This window comes from Panthera uncia, chromosome E1 (assembly GCF_023721935.1).
Source record: "Panthera uncia isolate 11264 chromosome E1, Puncia_PCG_1.0, whole genome shotgun sequence".
Classification (NCBI taxonomy): domain Eukaryota; kingdom Metazoa; phylum Chordata; class Mammalia; order Carnivora; family Felidae; genus Panthera; species Panthera uncia.
The window spans coordinates 30,027,536-30,042,578 of NC_064814.1; the positions used below are offsets into that span (position 1 = coordinate 30,027,536).

At 51.9% G+C, this 15,043-nt stretch overlaps 1 long non-coding RNA gene across 1 annotated transcript; it reads right to left on the reverse strand.

The window, feature by feature from the left end:
* Window positions 1–1,108: 1,108 nt before the first annotated feature.
* Window positions 1,109–13,564, reverse strand: LOC125926741 (uncharacterized). The gene is made up of 4 exons (XR_007459151.1): window positions 13,010–13,564; window positions 2,595–10,136; window positions 1,814–1,918; window positions 1,109–1,298 (listed from the first exon to the last, which is right to left on the reverse strand). It is a non-coding gene; the product is annotated as an uncharacterized LOC125926741 (long non-coding RNA).
* Between the last annotated feature and the right edge of the window lie 1,479 nt (window positions 13,565–15,043).

Sequence of the window (15,043 nt, forward strand, 5' to 3'; positions counted from 1 at the left end):
AGGCTGGGAGCAGAGCTGCATACAGGGGAAAGAAGATAAGGTTGGGCCAAAGGCCATGATGGCACAGGCCGAGAGGAGGGAAGGGACAGAATGAGAATCAGCCATGTAGCTTGGGAGAGATGAGGGAGAAGGAAGAAGAAGGATGCCTGCTTCTAGAAGACCCCCAGCCCTTGCAGGCTGCTGCTGGTTGGGCGGGGCTCTCCCCCACAGTCACGCCAGGCTCAGTTTCCTAAGCGGTCTGTTTGGACTGGAAGCCCTCCTTGAATACAGGCCAAACAGCAACCCTAGACCTTCAAGAATGTCAAGACCTCATTTCTTCACTGACCTTGTGGGCCAGCCTTGGGGAGGGGTCCGGCCACCGTGGGGAGAAGGGAGGGGAAGGAGACTTCTGTTCTCAGCGATCGGTGTCTGCGGAAGCTTCTCTATTCTTTGCTCCCTTGGACACCCCAACACAGACTGGGGTTAAGCCCCGGCTGGAGTTGGGTTCACCTCCTGCCTCCATCAGGCTTATCACTGTCCTTTGCAGAATTGTCCACTACAGTCCAAGAGCGTGAGCCCCCTCCCGCCTCCCTCCCCCATTATGTCCTTCCTTCACCTCTTCTCTCGACCCTCCCTTCTTCCTATTCCCTTTCTCTGCAGTTCTAATGGACTGTTCTTTCTGGAGTCTAACCACTAGCAGCCACCCTGCAGTTCCCACCCATTGCTCCTGCCTCTGTTCTCTGGGGCCATGCAGAACCATCAATAATAAAAACAATGACAATGAGGATGACACCAAGGGTGACGGCAAATGTTATTCGGGTCTTATTTTGTACTAGGAGCTCTGCATGCATTATTTCACTTAATCCTCATAAGCAACCCCACAGAATAGGTTCTTCTCCTCTATTTCAGAGTTGGAGGAACTGAGGCTTTTGGAGGATCCCACATTGCACAGCCAATAGGCGGCAGAATTAGGATTGGGACCCAAGCAATCCAATTGGAAAGCCAGTTCTCTCAACCATTGGTCTGCGTTGGTTTCTTTCTGTCTTCCGTTTGCAAACCTTCAAATACTAAAGGATCGTCACTTCTTCATGGGGTGAGATGGTTTGCTTCGTGACCACATGCCTGCCGAGTGCCCAGTCATCCAGTCTAGTGGCCCATGCTGAGGTGACACCATGTCTCCTTGATCCGGATTTTTCAGGGCTGAGGATATGCCTTTAGCCACGTGCCCCTCAACCTCCTCAGAGGCCCTGTCGGCCAGCCCTCGGCTTTTGAGAAGGAAGGCATTAGCCCCGGGTAGCCAGTTTCTGTCTTCCAGAGACCTACAGGTTCAACCACAAAACGGAGATAATGGGATGAACTGTACCACACATCCACTGGGAGCCACGCCCACCACCCCCCAGGAAGACACTCACGGTGACCCATTTGGGGATCTTCCCTAAATCAACCCCGCCCCTCCTACTGCTCCCTCCACACCTCTCCCTTGATTCTGTGCAGTGGGTCCTCACAGCTTCACTCAGGTTGGAAGTGTCCCCTGCCTGCTGCTCCCGGGGCCTCGGCCCATAATGAACCCGGCTGAAGTGCAAGTCCGAGCCCTGCTCATTGTCATCGCAGTAAACAGCCTGGACATGAAGCCCGCCTCCCTCACTCCCCAGAAGATTAATAAATCAGATTCAGACGCCTATTGTTCTGGACACAGTCAGAATCAATTGCAGGATTTTAAATCTCTCAGCACAGAGCAGCTGGCTGGCTACGAGAGGCCCCGCTATGTCTCTGGGAAAGCTGGCCGGGGATGGAAATAAGAGAGGAAAAAAAAGACCAAATAATCAATAGTTACCATGAGCTTGTGGCCATCTGCACCCAGTCTCCTTCAGGAGGCAGATCCCCCAACCTTACGGTGATTCTCGCTTAGTGAGGGGAGGGGGAGGGGCACCAAGTCAGGCTGGGAAGAGAGGGGACCAGAAGGAGGCAGGTCTCAGATGGGTGGGGTCGCTCCCACCCACCTCCTGACCTCACCAATGCCTAATTCCATCTGCAAATATTTCACTCTTTCAAAAGTGAGAGCATCACTGCCTGAAGCCACAGGGTGACTGCTAGTTTATTATCCCAGAATTCCCAAGAAGAATTCATAGAAATCCTTGTATCTTAGACCAACTACCTCTCCCTTGCCACCCCCCACCCCCTAGGCATTGGTCTTGTTGTTGTTGCGTTTTTGTCTTTTTTTTTTTTTAATCCCCTACTCTCATGGGAGACAGTGTGCCTGCCACTGCCGCCTGAGTGGCTGCTAGCATTTTCCCTAGCTGTTTATGTGGAAAATCATAAAAATATTTGGTGGCCAAAAAAAGAGAGGGGAAATGCTTTGGTGGTCTGATGCAACAGAAATGCTTTAAAAAAAAAAAAAGTGGGATGGCTTATTCTAATCCAAAAGCATGCATAAACGCCGTATTGATTGAGAAGTACTAGGTGGACGGCGTATTTTTCTCAGAGACCTGCCCCACCCCACCCCCTCCAAGCAGACAAAAGCCCTGTTGGCAGCTGGCAGAGGGCAAGTCACTTACGATCCAGCCACAGGGTTTGGGAAGAGCTGAAAGCAGAAATTCTTGTGGGCTGTGTTTTACCCTGGGTCTGGTATTATGCTCCTGCCCCGGCGGCCTGAGTCTCTTGGCTGAAAGAGGAGGCAATCCTCACGGTGATGGTGGTGATGGTGGCGGTGTTGATGTAGATGTCATTGTTGCTACGGCAGCTGATGCTGATCAGAACACATTTGTCTGGGGCGTCCGGGTGGCTCAGTCGGTTGAGCGTCCGACTTCGGCTCAGGTCATGATCTCGCGGTTCGTGAGTTCGAGCCCCACGTCGGGCTCTGTGCTGACGGCTACTCAGAGCCTGGAGCCTGTCTTCAGATTCTGGGTCTCCCTCTCTCTGTCCCTTTCCCACTCATGCTCTGTCTCTCTCTGTCTCTCAGAAAATGAATAAACATTTAAAAAAAATTTAAGAACACATTTGTCTGCCTTTTACAGTCATGAAGCCTCCTCACATACATTCTCTCCTTTGATGCTCACAGGGACCTCCGGAGGGAGGTGGGCTAGGAATCATGATCATGTCATCCCCATTCCATAGGGGAGAAAAACAAAGCCCAGAGAAGCAAAGGGTCTTGCCCAGGAGCATACACTTTGTCAATGGCGAAGCCAATGTTCACACCCTGCAGATAAGCTTTATACCATGTTACTCTGGACCCATAACAGCACTACCCAGTAGAAAGATAAGTGAGCCACATATGTCCCTTGAAATTTTCTAGTAGCCACATTTTTAAAAAATAAAAAGCCAACAGGTGAAATTGATTTCCATAATACACTTCGTATAACCCCCTTATATCCAAAATATTGTTTTAGAATGTAATCAATGCAAAAATTATTCATGTGATATTTTACATTCTTTGTTTTCATACTTAAGTATCTGAAGTCTGGTGTGTATTTTGCACTTGGAGCTCATTCTCATTTTGCTGTGGCTCGTGGCCATTACGGGCCAGCATCAGTCTAGAGGGATTCAACACGGCTTTCATACGGAGCGTGGCCGTGAGAGAATCTCAGACAAAGGCAGGCATCCCTGTTGCTTGACTCGTCTTCATTCCTAGAGAGGACAGCCTCTCACCTCCACCTAAGCTCCCCAGACTCAAGTGTTGGAGTCACTTCAGCTCACGACCTGTATTTTTCCTCTTACCTGCCTCCTCTTCCTTCTCCTTCTTCTTGAGTATCACTTGCTAAAACATCTAATAAAGATGTTAGCACTGAGTGATTTGCTGGTCTTCTACAAGCGGCAACATGGTCCCTGCTTTCTGAAAGTTTTCTGACCCCCTACCAAATTATACACTTGCTCCCCCAGGCACGGCGCCCCCTCTGAGTACACCGGGTGTTTATATTGTGCTTGAGGAAGGAGATATGGATGGAAGGAGAAAAAGAAGATGAGAGAGGGAGGAACAAAGGAAAGAAAGATGGAAGGGAGACAGGAAAGGAAGGAAAGAAAATATACTGGGTCGAAGGGTGTCCCCAAAATATTCATGTTCACCTGGAAGCTCAGAAGATAACCTTATTTGTAATTAGAGTCTTTGCACATTTAATTAGTTAAGATGAAGTCATACTGGATTAGGGTGGGCCCTGATCCGATGTCTGATATCCTTAGAAGAAGAGGAAAACTTAGACATAGATAGACACAGAGGACATGGGGAAGAACATCCAGCGAAGACAGAGGTGGAGACTGGGTGATGCTCACGTCTGCAAACTGAAGAACACCAAACATTGCCAGGACTGTCGGAAGCTAGGAGAGAGGCACCGAATGGATCCTCCCTCAAAGCATCCAGGAGGAACCAACCCTACCAACGCCCTTCAGACCTCCATGACTATGACAGAATAAATTCCTGTTGCTTTAAGCCACCCAGTTTGTGGTCATGTTATGACAACCCTACAAAGCTAACACAGGAAAGGGGGGAGAGTATCGTTAGGGGCGCCTGGGTGGCTCAGTCGGTTGAGCGTTCGGCTTCGGCTCAGGTCATGATCTCACAGCTCATGGGTTCAAGCCCCGCATCAGGCTCTGTGCTGACAGTTGAGAGCCTGGAGCCTGCTTCGGATTCTGTGTCTCCCTCTCTCTCTGCCCGCCCCCCTCCCTCGCCCCGTTCATACTCTGTCTCTCTCAAAAATAAATAAACATTAAAAAAAAATTTTTTTTTAAAGAAAGGGCGGGGGGGGGGTGGGGAAGCCAGACATTTTTCTAAAGAACAGGTATATGATCAAAAAGAATTTGCAGAAAGTGAACTCAATCCCTATCCGCACTCATTCGATTCCTAGTGAGATCGAATCAGCTTCTCTCCCCCTCCTCCTCTCTGGTCACACATTCTGATAATTATTTCTGAGTCCCAGGTTTGCTACGAAGAGATACAACTTTACAAAGAACGAACTGGTGGTTGCCAGAGGGAAGGGGTGGAGGGAAGGGCAAAATGGGTGAAGGGGAGTGGGAGATACAGGCTTCCAGCTATGGAATGAATAGGTCATAGGGGTGAAAGGCACCGCACAGGGAATGGAGTCAATGCTATCATGATAGTGTTGTGTACTCACAGATGGAAGCTGCACTTGTGGTGAGCACAGCATAACTCTAGGCTTGTCCAACCTCTATGTCATACATCTGAAACTAACGTAACATTGTGTATTGACTATACTCAACTAAAAAAAAAAAAACAAAACAAAAAAACTTAGGGGCACCTGGGTGGCTCAGTCGGTTGAGCGTCCGCCTCTTGATTTCAGCTCAGGTCACGATCCCAGGGTGATCATGGGATCAAGCCCCACATCAGATTCCACACTGAGCATGGAGCCTCCTTAAGATTCTCTGTCTCTCCCTCTCCCCCTCTCCCCCGCTCATGGTCTCTCTCTCTCTAAAATCAAAAGTAATAAATAAGTAAGTAAGTAAGTAAATAAGTAAATAAGAATTAAACTTTAAAATGAAGGATTCAAGTATTTCAAATATTTTCTGCTAAAAGAGGGAATCATCTACTCACATGATGCTGAGGACAGGACAAACAAAGCCTAATGAATAAGAGATGGGGGAAAGCAGTCTTATCCCCACCTGCGGAACGTTTTGAACAAGCAGAAGGCAGGATGGCAATGTGCTACCTGATAAGCTGGCCTGATGAATTCCAGCCCGGAGAATATCAAAAAGAGGCTATGGAGATTTCATCTTTCTGACGTCATCAAAGGAATTCCCGTTTAGATCAGAGAATAAACTGGCTGATCACAGGACCCTCTTCCATCTTAAAGCTGACCACGTGATTCTGAGTTGGAAGAGCCTGCTGTGGTCTAAGGGCAGTACATTCTCAGAGAGGCCTGAGGTAGCAACTTCTCATGGGCCAGACTCAGACGGGCCGTGGAAGTGGACACTGTAGATGAGGTTCTGGGTCTGCTGGGCCCCAACCTCCAAGAGCCATGACCTATTCCCCATAACACATGGCCCTGTCCCTGGTCTTGGCCGATCAGGTTCTCCAGCGTTTTGACTAATAGGGAGACTCTAATCCCAGAGATGTAGGGACTAGAGCAAAAACTTGGGCAGGTAATTTACAGGGGAGCAGGAAATGTGAGCAAATAGGAAAAACCCATAGGTAAGAAAAGCAGAAAAAAGCAGACTTCCGGTGCTCTGCTTATCTATCTGCACACCAAACTACTCCAAAACTTAGTGGTTCAACACAACAACCATCCTATCATATATCATATATCATTCTGTAAACCAGAATGCCTAACTATGGTGTCTCCAGCATGGCCTTTCGGGATCATTGGGTTTCGTTACTTTTTTTTTTTTTTTCTTTTTAAAGTTTATTTACTTATCTTGAGAGACAGGAAGAGAAGCATGAGCAGAGGAGGGACAGAGAAAGAAGGAGAGAGAGAATCCCAAGCAGGCTTCTCGTTGTCAACACATGGAGCCTGACAACATGGGGCTCAAGACGTGGGCTGAAATCAAGAGTAGGATGCTTACCCCACTGAGCCACTCAGTCGCCCCCGGGTCATTGGATTTCTTACAGGCAGGTCAAGGCCCCAAGAGTGAGTATTTCAGTGAACGAGCTGGAAGCTGCATGGCCTTTCGTGATGGAGCCTTAGAAGTGGCATAGCATCGTTTCCACTATGCTGTATTGGTCAAAACAGTCATAAGCCCACCCAGATTCAAGAGGCGGGATATAGAACTCACCTCTCTATGGCAGCGGGGTGTCAAAGAACTTGTGACCATAGTTTAAAACCACCACGTCAGGAAGGAATGAAATGGAAAGAGTTGCTTTCTAGTTCACAGTCCCCTTGAGTGGCCTCATCCTTACAAATAAACCCTATTTTTACTTGGTTAACTTGAGTGGGGTTCTGTGCCTTGCCACCAAAATAATCCTTTTTGGGGTTAAATTTTGTCCCTCAAAATTGAATGTTGAAGTCCTAACCTCGAGGACCTCAGGACATGACTGTATGCGGAGATAGGGTCTTTTCTTTTCTTTTCTTTTCTTTTCTTTTCTTTTCTTTTCTTTTCTTTTATTTAAGGCTTAATTTGAATGTTTATTTTCGAGAGAGAGACAGAGGTAGAACACGAGCAGGGGAGGGGCAGAGAGAGAGGGAGGCACAGAACCCGAAGCAGCCTCCAGGCTCCCAGCTGTCAGCACAGAGCCCGGCGCGGGGCTTGAATTCACAAACTGTGAGATCATGACCTGAGCCAGAGACTCAACCCGCTAAACCCAGGCGCCCAGAGATAGGGTCTTTAAAGAGGTGATTAAGGTAAAATGAGGTCATTAGGGTAAGCCCTGACCCAATACGACTGGTCTCGTTATCAGGAGAGATTAGGACACAGACACACACAGGGGACAGACCGTGTGAAGACACAGGGAGATGGGCATCTACAAGCCAAGGAGAGAGGCCTCAGAAGAAGGCAACCCTGCCATCTTGGTCTCAAACTTGCAGCCTCCAGAACTGGGAGAAAATAAGCTTCTGTTGTGTAAGCGCCCCCGCCCCCCGCCAGTCTGTGGTACGTTATTAGGGCCAGCCCAGCAGACTACCACAAGGCCTGACCAAGCACGTGTGCCCAGCGTGGGCGTCCTGGTGTTCCCCTGGCACACCAGGGGAAGTGCGGGCCTGCAAGCCTGCTGGTTCGAGCAGGTATGGCCACACGCAGGCAGCTCTGGTGCCCCGTGAGGTCACAAAGCATACTCGGAGCTGCCTCCCCAGTGTGCATCCTCCGGAATCCGGAGATACGGGATGGGGTGACTCATTTCTCCCGTCGCCACTCCTGGCAAAGAAAAGCATTGACTGACACCTTTTCCAAAGGCAGCCACGTGTTTTTCTTGGGAAAGAGAAACATAGTCCTGGTTCCAGCTTTCTTACAAATACAGACCTGTGTGTGTGAATTCACACGTGCATGCGTGCGTGCACCCACCCCCTTACACATCCATACGCTCTACCTTCTGCGTTCCCTTTCGGACCCACTCTCTCCCCCATCCCACGCCAGCACCGGGCACAAACCGTGGGTCAGGACACCTGGGTTTGGTCCCAGCTCTGCTAAGCTTCACTGAACTTTCCCAATTTGCTGTTTGCTCGGCTTTAGAACCTGAGGATTGGCCTACAGATGCCTTCTCGGGATGACTTTCAGCACTAAAGGCTCGTGGTTCTGTGATCTCAGTACAGGGAAGAAGCTCTCGCCTAGTGTTAGAGTACATGGTCTCTGCTGCTAATTAGCCATGAGCATCGCACGTCCTCTCCTCTTGTCTCGATTTCCCCCCACTGCGAAGCGTGCTTCGTGGCCTCCAGGCTCCCCGGTGTCATTCCGGGACCCAGGACCTGGTCTTTTTCCCACACGTTCACTTTCCAGACTTCATCTGTCTTGCTCTTCCCACCTTGAACAAAAACGCCTCTTTCTGGCCATCCTGAGCCTCCCCATCTCCTCTTACGGCTTTGATCTCGCTACCACCCAGTCCCTCCCCGACATCCATTCCCTGAGGCTCCTAGCTCCTACTTTTCCCTCTCCGTTCCAAGTTCCACCTCAACACGGGGATGGCCCGTCCTTCACCCTGGCCTCCATTCAAGAACTTTGACTCCCGTCCATTTCCACTCCCTCCCCCACGGTCACTCGGGAAGCTGCCACCGCCCACACCAGCACCTCATCCCCTGCCACAGCAGACACCCTCCTCCCGTCCATCTACTCCTTCAGAGCCCAGCCTTTGTTCTCTTTGAGACTTCTCTCTCCTACACGCTGAGTTCCCTCCCTTCCTAGGTGGCCCAAGGGTCATGATTCCTCATTTAACCCACTCTCCTGCGGTCACTGCCAACCCTTCCCCAACTTGTCCCCCAGTCGCATCAACCCATAAAGCCTCAAAGCTGTGTAGTCAACCTAACAATGTGCCCTTTCCATCGCCAGCTCCAGACACCGGAATTCCACTAGAGAAAGACGTTTGGACGAGGTCCAGACGAAAGGTCTCTAACAGCAGCTGTCCTCAACAGAGATTGACCGTCCCTCCACTGGTCCCCACCAGCCAGCCCTTCTTCAATCCCCCACAGCACCTTCCAAACCTCCCTTGGCCCCGCGAGCCCCCAGCCTGGGATGCTGACCGTCTCACTCTCACGGGATGACCTCACCTCCTACTTCGCAGAGAAAATAGAGGCAATCAGGAAAGGACGCCCTCGCCTTCCTGCCACCCCACCTACGACCTTTGCCCACTTACACTGCCCTTCCTGCTGCGTGCAAGGGGTCCTCCTCCCCCTGTCCGGGGCTAATCCCACCACCTGTGCCAAGATTCCACCCCACCCCCACCTCCCTAAGCCCTTGTCCCACCAAGGAGCACACCCCCCTCTGCTATCCGTGTCATTTCCCCAGCCGTGGGCACCCTTCCCTCAGCCCAAATGCTTGATCACATCCCCCTTTCTGAAAAAAAGAAGAAAGTCCTAGCCTTTTGTCCTTGCCTTGAGTGGCAACTTACTTCCCTGAGACCTTCCTGGCTGAGGACCCTGCAAGCAGGCATGCGTCTACTACATCTTCTCTGTTTTCCACTCCTGGACGTTTTTTTTGTTTGTTTTTTTTTGTTTGTTTGTTTTTTTAATATATGAAATTTACTTTCAAATTGGTTTCCATACAAAACACTGTGCATCCCAAAAGATGCCCTCTTCAATGCCCATCACCTACCCTCCCCTCCCTCCCACCCCCCATCAACCCTCAGTTTGTTCTCAGTTTTTAAGAGTCTCTTATGCTTTGGTTCTCTCCCACTCTAACCTTTTTTTTTTTCCTTCCCCTCCCCCATGGGTTTCTGTTAAGTTTCTCAGGATCCACGTAAGTCCACTCCTGGAGTTTTAAGGTGGAAATCCTTGAGGGGCTTTCTTTCTTTTAATAAAAGGGTATCGACTCACTACTGATTGGCAAAAGAGTCAAATCATGCAGGAACGTTTAAAAACGTTTAAAAAATGCAAAATCCCCCCTGCCACAGAGAGCTAGTTTCCGTGTGTGCCCGTGCGGCTCCCAGGCACCTGTCTACTCACAGACATGCACACGTGCCCAGCTCTGCACAGATAGGCTCGTCGTCAACATGCAGTCCTCCAGCCAGCTTTTCTCACAGCACAACAGACTCTGGGTGTCTTTCCACGTCCACAAATGTGGCTACCAGGATTCTGGTAAAAGAGAAACCCCTTCTTAGTTCCTCCTTCCTAGTATGGCACCCTCCTGTACCCCCACCTCAGGGAGGGGCACCCTCAGCTAACCCGTAAAGACTCTAGGTCAAGATCCGGTATTTCCCTTACCACAGGTGGCAAGGGTCAGATCAGCTCCAGCAAGATCTAGGGGAGGAAGAGAGAACCCCCAACACCCACCCACACCCCCCCCACACACAACCTGGCTGTTAGTGCTAGCAGCATCCAGAGGGAAACTCTACAAGAAAGTTCAGGAACACAACCCAGCTTCCCTTCTGACTCATGGAAAATGGGCCTGCAGCTTCTCCACGGCCCCACATGGCGGTGAGGACTCCAGCTCTGAGGACTCACAAACCTGAGTTTGAATCTCCACCCCGCCCCTGGCCTCGAGCAAACAGCTACCATGGCTCGGAGCCTGTTTCCCCATCTGTAAAATGGGAATAATAACACCTGCCGCGCGGGGTGCAGACAGCGCAGGTGACTGGCTGGAATCGGTGCTTAGGCGAGGGGGGACAAATGGATACAGAGAGTATTGCGCCCCCAGGGGGAGAGAGCCACAGAGGAGCCTACGGTTCGGAAACACGTGAGCCGGGCTGGACAATCCGGGGCCTCGGCAATGACGAGACTGGAGGCTAACACGTGTTGAGTGCTTGGGTGTTGATTAACTTATTGAATTCTCACATCAACCGTATGCGGTAGCAATTAGGAAAAGAGAAATCACCCTGAGTCCTTCGAATAGAAAAATGTAATACAGAGAATTGGCTTTCTTAGGGCTGGAAGAGCAGAGAGGCCAAACATCAGAGGGCAGCAACAGGAAGAAGCTTCTACGCCGCCCCCAGCTACGGCTGGGCAGACAGAGAGAGCGGGTGTTACGGCTTTGGGATCATCCAGAAGCCAGAATCACAGCGGCCCTGTGCAGCAAGGGTAAACACCATGAAGGAGAAGGAGCCGCTTCCAGAGACCAGAGGCAGTGTGGGAGAGAAAGAACACTCTGGCCTCTCCAACCCTGCTCACCGAGCTTCTGTCAGTCCCTTCCCTTGGTTAAACCTTCCTGGAGGCTGGCAACCACAAGGGTCAGTCCCTCTTCGATGCCGAGCAGGGGGAAGGTACAGAGGGATTATCAAGGCCAACAGGCCCAGGCCAGCACAGGTGCTATTATCTCTGTTTACACATGAAGAAAAGCAGCGTCGAAAAGTTAAGTAACATATCCAACTATCACACAGCTGGTAGGTAGAGACGTGGGGATTTGAATCCAGGCAGCCTGCCTCCAGAACCCACCATTTCACCGCAATGTTCCAGCACCTCCCCTAGGGCCTCTAGTCCAGCAGCTAGTGGCTTTCTCTCGCTTTTCTCAGTCTTCCCTCCCTCCTCTCTTTTTATTTCTCTTGGGCACAGGCAATGTTGCTGACGCATACAGAAGGTTCTGGGGTCAGACAGACTGAAACTACACTCCCAGCCCTGCCACTGATGAGCTGGGCAACGTTACTCAACCTATTCAGTCAGTGTTTCGTCATCTGGACAACGCATGTCATCGTAAACGGTGGTCAAGCCGACACAGTGAGGTAGCTGAGGGTCTAGCCTCTTATCACATTTGTTCCCCAAAATGCTGACTCTCCCTCCCTCCCTCCTGTCTTTTCCCTTCTTCCCATCTGTCAGAGCTTTAGGTGGTCCTTGACAGGGTACCTGCTCATCTCAGCTGGTGGCTCTCAGGGCAAACGTTACAAGCCCCATTGGAGCTGAGCCTCCGGAGCAGCAACACCTCCCTCTGCAAGTCCCCTGCCGCCCTCCGGGCAGCTCTGCAGCTCTCGGAGCCTCAGTGTCCCCAGCTGGAGAGTGGGTTCAGGGAATAGTGCCCTGCCGTCTCCCAGCTTAGCTCATAGAAGAATCCGTCGGTCAGGCGGAGCGACTGGATCTGTCTGCGGCACAGGTCACTTACGGTGAAGACACATGGCCGGTCGGGCTGACCTCCCACCCCACGTGCTCCCTCAACCCTCCCCCACACCCAGGAGCTGGCTTCGGAAGTAACAAAGGGGATCCCCGTGCAGGCCTCGCCAAGTCTCCCTGTTAGCCAGCCTCTCTGCGATGGGGGGTGGATTTGGGAAGATTCTAGCTTGGGTCCTCTCTCTGCCCTCATGAGCCCTCTGGCCTTGGCAAGATCTGTTATGCCGGGCCTCAGCCTCCCCCTCTGCCAACCGGAGGAAGAAGCACCTTGCAGTCTCCACGCAGGGGGGCTGCAGGGAACAGAAGGCATACTCTGCAGGGAGATTTGAAGAGAGCCTAGTGAAGGAAGAAAGCTGTTACCTCCCCCAGGACTGAGGCCCTGGTAAGAGCTGGAGGCACTGGAAGGGCCCGTCGCTAGGGCCTGCCACTGCAGGGACACAGAGCTGCAACACCGAGGGGAGGGAGGAAATCCCCAAACCTCTCTCTTCTGGGCCTCTGATGTCCTGCTAGTATCTCAGACAAGCCCAGGAGTCCAGCCTCCCGGGCATGGAGAGCAGGGCCAAGAAGCTATCTGGAGGACACAGCTGTCACACCCAGCGGTGCCACTGTTGTCCTGGAAGCGGCAGCCGGCTGTGAAGAGCTGGGCTCGGCTCCTGCCGCTAGGAGGCGCTCCTCGAGCTCCAGGTCTCGGTTTCAGACTACTGCCTGCAAGAACGCTTCCCCCCACCCCGGCTCCGTCCTGCCCCTCCTTCCTCCAGGCCAGTGCAGGAACTTGGTTTTCCCTTGTCCGCGTAGGGAGCAAATACTTCACAAAGATGACACCCTTCAGCGCCATGTCTCATCTCACAGGGCGCAGCAAAGCGTCAAAACCCCCCTATCTCCACCGAAGCTTTAAAACCCTCTGCCTGGCTTACCATCGAGCTACCGTGAAGCCTACCAGCCAGGCCTTCCATCTGTGACGTGCCCTTGGAGGCAAGGAACCAACGACGTGAATCACACTGAGCCCGCGCGGTGTGTCTGGTACATTTCACCCACAGGCAGTGTAGCTCTCACGGGGTCCGATGAGGAACACTCACTGGGCAGCCAGGCCAACCCCGGGAGGGCTGCCGAGCCCCTCTGGCCTCACTTTCCTCGTTGTGAAAACCGTAATGCGGCCCTTCTGCGGGTTGCCGCGGAGAGAGAAGGACAACCTGGCACAGAGAAGCCTTCCATAACCCCCTCTTCCCCACATCAACCCCGGAGTACAGATGTGACACATGAGGAAACAAAGATCATGGCCAGGAAGCGGTTTCTCACCGACCCACACCAGCAAGTTCTTCTCCGCCCGGGTCTGCCTTCACCCAGAGCCAGTGGGACGCCACCTCCCACCCCACAACACCCCTCCCAGGTGACCTATCCCCCATCAGGGCACCGTCACTATATTTTGAAGAAGCCAAAAATATATTTTCTTTCTACTCAGCTTGAGAATACATTCTGTGGCTTTATTTTTCTGGTAATTACAGTAGTTCCGCCTTATCCACCAGGGATACGTTCCAAGACTCCCGGTGGATGCCTGAAACCACAGAGAGTGCCAAACCCCACAGACACTATGTTTTGTGCCGTGGGCGCCTCCCCACGATAAGGTTAACTTCTGCATTAGGCGCAGTAAGAGACGCACAGCAAGGACTAACAATAAAATAGAGCGGCTACAACAATATACTGTAATAAAAGCTATATGACTCTCTCAAAATATCTTAGGGCACTACGCTCACCCTTCTGGTGAGGATGTGAGATGATAACGTGCCCATGTGATGAGAGGAAGTGACGTCAGGGCAGGCTGCCGTGGACCTTCTGATGCTCCCTCGGAAGGAGGGTCATCTGTTTCCGAGCCACCGTTGACCACAGGTAACTGACAGGGCAGAAAGCAAAACTGTGCATAAGAGGGTTTGCTGTATTTCTTTGTTGTCATGAACACAGGGGAACAGGGGTGCACAGCCGGGGTCTCCAGCCTCCACGGGTGGAGATGGGGGTTGCGGGCGGGAAGAGCTCACTGGGGCAAGTCCCAGAGTAGAGCATCCGCACGAGGAGACAGTGGTGCTGACGGCACCTCTGGATTTTTCTCTTATTGAAAGAAACCGCCAGCCCTGGGGATTTGAGTCAGGACCCTGGGAACCTCAGCCCTGTTCCTGACCCCGCCGGTAACCCAGAGCAGGGCACTCCTGCGGGGCTAGAAAATGGGTCCTTTCCCTCTCCTGGGAAGCAATGGGGTGAGGTCAAGTTATTCAAAAAGCTTGGATCCAGGAAGTCGATGTTGTTTAGAAACGGACTTCGGAGTTTCGGCTTTGAGTCCTGATGTGAATTCTGACCTCGGGCATATTACTTTATCCTTCTGAGCCTTGGTCTCCTCATCTGTGACGTAGGGGTACTAATGCATACCTCTGGGTGTCATTAGGGGGGTGCACTGAGGTCACGTCAGAGGGGCCTTTGCACAGTCCTGGAAGTGCTCAGCAAACAGGAGGTGCATTTAGGGGAGAGAGGGTATCAGAGCGAAAGCCACCCATCCTCTCCTGCCCATTCGGGCCAGGGGTGCCGAGAGCAGCCTATGGGGGTTCTTTAGGCCGAGACAAGGCTCCTGCCTACCGGCCTCAGGCCTCCCGCCCCGCTCAGCCAAGGTTTCCTGTTGTCCTCTTTTACTCTTTTTAAAGAAAAGAAAAGAGGCATCCTTCCCCTGGAGACCTTTGTCCTAAAACTAGCTGGGGAATGCTAGAGACATTCACTCCATGCTGAGAGTGTTGAGCCACTTTCTGGGCTTAAAAAAATATATTATTGTTTACCTAATGGTTCCTCTGTGAGAAACGGGTGTCTGTTCCTTTAAACAGAGCACAGCTCGGCAGACAGAGCGGCTCCGCTCGGTGGCAGCCAGTGGGGGGGGGGGGGGGGGGGGGGGGGGGGGGGGGGGGGGGGGGGGG